The sequence below is a fragment of the Peromyscus maniculatus genome, chromosome 7 (genome assembly GCF_049852395.1).
Source record: "Peromyscus maniculatus bairdii isolate BWxNUB_F1_BW_parent chromosome 7, HU_Pman_BW_mat_3.1, whole genome shotgun sequence".
Taxonomy (NCBI): Eukaryota; Metazoa; Chordata; class Mammalia; order Rodentia; family Cricetidae; genus Peromyscus; species Peromyscus maniculatus.
In genome coordinates this window covers 72,091,256-72,097,032 of record NC_134858.1, presented here as the reverse complement: position 1 = coordinate 72,097,032, position 5,777 = coordinate 72,091,256, and the positions used below count along the sequence as shown (strand labels likewise).

At 41.7% G+C, this 5,777-nt stretch overlaps 1 non-coding gene across 1 annotated transcript; it reads right to left on the bottom strand.

The window, feature by feature from the left end:
• Positions 1-5,233: 5,233 nt before the first annotated feature.
• On the bottom strand, positions 5,234-5,399 carry LOC121831252 (U1 spliceosomal RNA). The gene has a single exon (XR_006074626.1). It is a non-coding gene; the product is annotated as a U1 spliceosomal RNA (small nuclear RNA).
• Positions 5,400-5,777: the final 378 nt, after the last annotated feature.

The window sequence follows — 5,777 nt, the reverse complement described above, 5'->3', positions numbered from 1 at the left end:
AGTTTTCTAACAATGTATATATCATGTGCGTATAGTCTACACCTGGAACAGTGCCATGTGGCTCTGTGTTTTTAGGTTTTCTTTTTTATTAATAAATATTAAAGCAAGTTATTGTAAATTCTTTAAGTGAATATAGCCCCTACAGGTGTTACATGAATGTCAGATCCTAAATCTAGTATTTGATTATGAAATTTGATTTCAAAGCAGTCATTTCTTGTTCCTTTCTGAACAGTCATCTATTTAGGGAAAAGTGTTTGCAGTCAGAGAATCATAGGTGCAAAATAATTCTTTTCTGGAGCTCTGTGTGAGTCAAGTAGATCATCTTGATGATTCTTGCCTTCCATATTGCTTAGTTTGACTCCCAAATATGTGGGCATGGATATAATCATTTGGGGAAGTGTATGTGGCTTAGAGAATCATGTTTTTAGAATAATTTTGTAATTGATAATATCTGGAGATTAAAGTAATATTTTAGAACAATTAGAAAGTTGTTGAAATAACACCCTATAGAAGATCCTTACTAAGACCTTCTCAACAATGTGAAGAAGCTATCATGTAACAGTGCCTTCACTTCTTAGACAGGGAAACTCAGGTATATTAGTTGATTGTGGATAATGACTGGAGACAGTTGGAAGCCAGGACATGCTCAACTTTCTTAGTTTTCTTTTGGCATGCAGTTACTGTAATGATTAGGTTATCTGGAAACTAGGGATAATGTTAGGCTGGCAAAATGGAGTGATAAATTGGCACCAGTATCAAGTCCACGCAAGCCATTGGAACTTTTCATAGGCCTGGATCAGGAAGGTATGTAGCAGTGTGTGGATACTGGTTCTGAATTATTGGATATATGGGGTGAGCTGTGTTTGTAACATATGGCCTGGCTCATAATGCATGAATGGGAGAAAACCACACTCTTTTAGAAATAGATTTGATTGCTTCCAGGGACTACTCATATTTCTTGCTCATGTATTCCTTCATTTTTCCTAAAGTTTGAGCCATTTCTTCGGAATCTGTACAAAGCAGACTCCAGGGAAAGAAGAAACAGATAATGCACAATAACTGATCCATGTAGAAAACACAGAGATTTATAGCATTCTTAAGTGCATGACTGAGGCCAGGAAACACCTAGGCATGCACAAAGAAGTCACTACCTCCTCTCCCTCCTCTCCCTATATGAGATCTAGATGGCCCGAGTTCTGCTTCAGGAGTCATTGCGCAGAAATAACTACCCTTTCTCCCTCATAGTAACTTCTGAAGTCACTAACCCTGAAGGCTCCAAAAGAAAACCTAGGACTCAGTGAATGGAGCTGATGCATCCAGATGACATCACAGCTTCTCTTGATGGGTCATTCAATGTTTGTGAACCCAGACACACAAGCAGATCCTAAATCTAGTGTTTGATCGTGAAAATTGATCTAACACCAGCAATTTCTTGTCCCTTTCTGAACAGTTGTGTGTTTAGGGAAAAGCTGTTTTTATAATCATTGAAGTAAAATAATTCTCTTTGGAACCATGTGCCAGTCAGTCAAATAGACCATCTTCTTGGTGATTTCTGTCTTTGGCATGGCTTAATTTTACTCAAAGTATCAGCGTGGATATATAATAATTTTTGGAAGTATGTGTGGTGAACAACAGTTGATCAAGAATTCTGGAATCTCTGTGGCCTGATGAATAAGAGCACAGATATTTAAATCACAAAGCCCTGGATTGAAAATTCTGCAACAGTGCATAGCAGTAGCCCTGTGATCGAGGCACATGCCTTAGTAGCTTGTCTGAAAGATAGGTATACAGTGGGTGCTTCATGAAGTCATGGAAGAAGTAAATGTGTGGATGTGAGTAAAGTACTCAGCATTGTGAATGAGTACCAGAGGGCAGAGCTATCATTGTTGCTCTAGAGTTTAAGCATACTGCGGGAACTAGGAGGCTAGAGTTTATTTGAGACCCTAAGTTATCACGGTGGCTAGAAGAAAAAGAAGTAAGGGTGAGAGTCCTGAGGAAAGAAGCAGGAGAGAAGAAAACAGTTCCAAACCATTCTCTCACCCCGCCTGATTTGCTGTTTCAGCAAATACATCTGCTTACAATAGTGAGTTGAATGTGCTTTATGCCACAGAATGCTTTAAGCTTTTAGAATCCCCGATGGAAGGGAGATCGTGTGGTCTTTCTTGGCTTGAGCATGAGTTAGAATTTGTCGGATGGGCATTTTGCCTTCATCAAAACTTGAGTCTGGTTCGATACACAATGACATTTTCCAAAGACCATCTGCTTGATCTCTTTAGATTTGTGGAACTCCTTCAGCATTTATACAGCTCTGTGAGAAAGGGAGAGCACTGCTCCTTCCACTCGGTGCATGGATAACCTGAGGTACAGAGAGCAGAGCGCACTGAAAAGTCTTCTCCAAGTTGTCCAGCAAATAGTAGATGTGGGTCTCCTACGATTTCTCCTTCAGTTCCGACTCTGGATCCATGCCCTACTCATACAAGTGGCCTTTCAAGTTATTTTAATATTGGGTGAAAATGGCACCTCTTCTAATTTATATCATTCACATGGAAGTTTCTTCTGGTGGTCATCAGAGCTCAAATTCTTTCAAGGCCCCTTACTTACCAGGGTCCAAGCTGTCTGTGGAGTGGTCCCTGATCTAGGATAAAGCACTGATGTCCTTACTGTGGGATGACCCATCCATTGTCCATGCCAGGCCAGCTCTAAGTTTGAAATATTATCGTATTGGTGAGAGATTTTCACCTGATTGCCAGGTGGCTTAGCAGCTGTCAGTCCCCCAACTCCCTGGGGGTCCCCTTACTCTGGTTGTTGTACTATGAATACTCCTGCAATCTGGTGTGGACTATAGGGGACTCTAAGCTGACAACTGATCTGTATTGCTCTGATTTGACTGTCACCCACATAGCTCCCTAGTAGAGAAATCTCAATATGGTATCAGCCTTGGGAGCCTGTATTTATTAGATTGTGATAAATTCTATTTCCCTGCCTTTGGGTGCCTGTTCCTAAAAGAAAGGAATATCTCGAAATAGACTCATCCTGTCCTTGTAGTTGTTTTAAAGTTTGATCAGGCTTCTGTTTTTGTCCGGGTCCGATTTCCAGTCAACCTCTTCCAGGCAAGGCGTTTGTATGTTGTGTGGTCTTGACCTGAACACTTTCTAAGAGAGAAGCTCTGATTTGGTTATGTATTTTTTGTTGTTGTTGCTGTTGCCCAGGTTTGAGATAGGGTCTCTCTGTGTAGTGTAGGCTGGTCTGGAACTTGCTAGACTCCTGTATCTGCCTCCAGAGGCCTGGAATTGAAGACTTGTGCCCCCTACACCCTGCAGAAGCTCACATCTGGATAGCAGGCATCTGAAGAGACATGAATGAGGAGAGGGACTGCAGCTGTCCTCAGCCCCTCAGGGAATTCCACACAGGTCCAGCATCAATTCCTCCGCTGGCTAAGAAACTTGCCACTTCTTCCATTAGCTTTAGAAGGAGACAGTTTTACTTGAGTGTTCCCCTTTGGAAAAAATGATCAGCTATTCACTATTAGTCTGTATGTTAACCATTTCAACATACAGATGGGTATCATTGTCCACAGCTCTGACAGCAGTGTTCACAATTGTTCACCAAGGTTGCATTCTGCACTGCTGGAAGCTGATGTAATGCCCAGTGTATCATGTGACTTCCTGAGCCCTATCTATGGAATGGAACTGTATCAGGAAACCCTGTCCTCTTCTTACCCTCTATCCTCACTCCCAGAGATCTCCTGACCTGATCACATTCAGCCTCTAAAACTAGACTCTAATTGCCCTTCTTCCATTCAGCTTTCCCCAAAAACCTATGGTATTTTTAATATAGATTTTATTTCTACATTTATTATTTAGTTATTTATGGTTTTGTTAATAGTCAAATTTCTTTTCTTTTTTAAAAAAAATATTCTTCTCTTATATATTACATCTTGCCCACTGTTTCTCCTCCCTCTCCTCCTCCCAGTCTCTCTCCCTCAGATCCACACCCTCTCTGTCTCCCCTCAGAAAAAAGCAGGCCTCCCAGGGACATCAGCCAACAAACACAGCATAATATGAACAACCCAAACTTCTAATCAGATTTTTTATGTGATACATTGTCTTAGTTAGCTTTGGTTATAAACCTGATACAGTATACTGCCATCTGAGACAGAAGTCTCAACTGAGAGTAGACCAGATCGGACGGTGGCCATGTCTGTGAGGGACTATATTGGTGTTTAATTGATGTAAGCAGCAGGTTGAGTACACTGTGGGTTGCACTATTCTGTAGGCATGTGGTCTTGTGCTGTATAAGAAAGCTAGTGAAACATGAATCTCTGAGAATGTAACCAGCAAGCAGACTTCCTCCATGGCCTCTGCTTCAGTTCCTGCCTTGAGTTCCTTCCTGCCCTGACTTCCTTCAGGGATTGACTGTGACATGGAAGCATGAGCCAAATAAACTCTTTCCTCCCCAAGCTGCTTTGGGTTAGAGTGTTTCATCATATCAAAGAAGGAAACTAAACAGAGGTGTTGAGTAAATGTTTTTGAATGTTGAATACGTGTTTTTACCTTTCATTTCTTTAAAACCTTTTAGCAGACATGCAGTTGGGTTGAGGTAGAGACTGGTAAAGACACATTTGGGTAGTGCAGTGAGGATTTTGGGAAGCGTATCACCATGCCCCTCTGGGGCTGTGTTGCCAGCCCTGAGCATAAGTAGCTTTATGTGGTATCTTGGTGCCTGAAAAGAAGAAAGGAATTGAGAGGCCTTCTCTACTTCACTCTTTAAAATCACTTGTCCAGATTTTCTGGAGAAAAAAAATCCTAGTCCACATAGGTAATAGAATGTAATTAGCCAAGCAGAAAGCCACAGTTCTGAGAAGCAGTTGAGAGAGGCAGAGAGAGGGCGGGGGAAGAGGCAGACAGACAGACAGACAGACAGAGACAGAGACAGACAGAGAAAGAGAGCCCTTTACTTTATTTCCTATTGGAAAGTTTGTCAAAATATCCACTTGAATGGTTCATGAACTACTTTAGAGGTGCATTGTGGATATTTGAAATCTGGTGTTATCTCAGATCACCCTTTAAAAAATAAACTAAATTTCTTTCTTTCTTTCTTTCTTTCTTTCTTTCTTTCTTTCTTTCTTTCTTTCTTTCTTTCTTTCTTTCTTCCTTTCTTTCTTCCTTTCTTTCTTTTCTTCTTCCTTCCCTCCCTCCCTTTTCTTCTGTCTCTCTGTCTCTGTCTCTCTCTCTCTGAGAGAGCCTGAACGCAGTCCCCAACTACCACAAATTATGCAGTTGAGTTTCCCTCATTTGGAGAAATTGCAGGGGACAGCACATTCAGAGTGCAATGGATAAGCCTGGCCCTGGGGAAAAACCACCTTCCTGATCATGGTATCTCCCCTGGCAGGTAAGTATACTTTATTTATTCTTTGGTAGTTTCATATACATCTATAATGAATTTTGATCACATTCACCCCCTCTTTTCTTCTTCTGATTTCCATGGAACCTGTTCTTCTCATCAAGTCCCTCTCCTATAAGTCTTTGGGAATACACTGAGTTTAACTAGTATGACTTAAACAGATTGGCCCTGCTCTCATCCTTTGTCAGGGAAGCTTCCCTTTGCAGTGGGCAGTGGTTCATGCAGAGACTCAGTACTGGTCTAAGTGCTGAGAAGACATTGATAACTGTAAACAGGACCTGTGCATCAGCCCCTCCACAGCCCAGCAAACATGGAAGGGGAGGGAGAAGGAATGTAAACATTTACCACTCTACCCCCCGCCCCCGGCTGTGCCT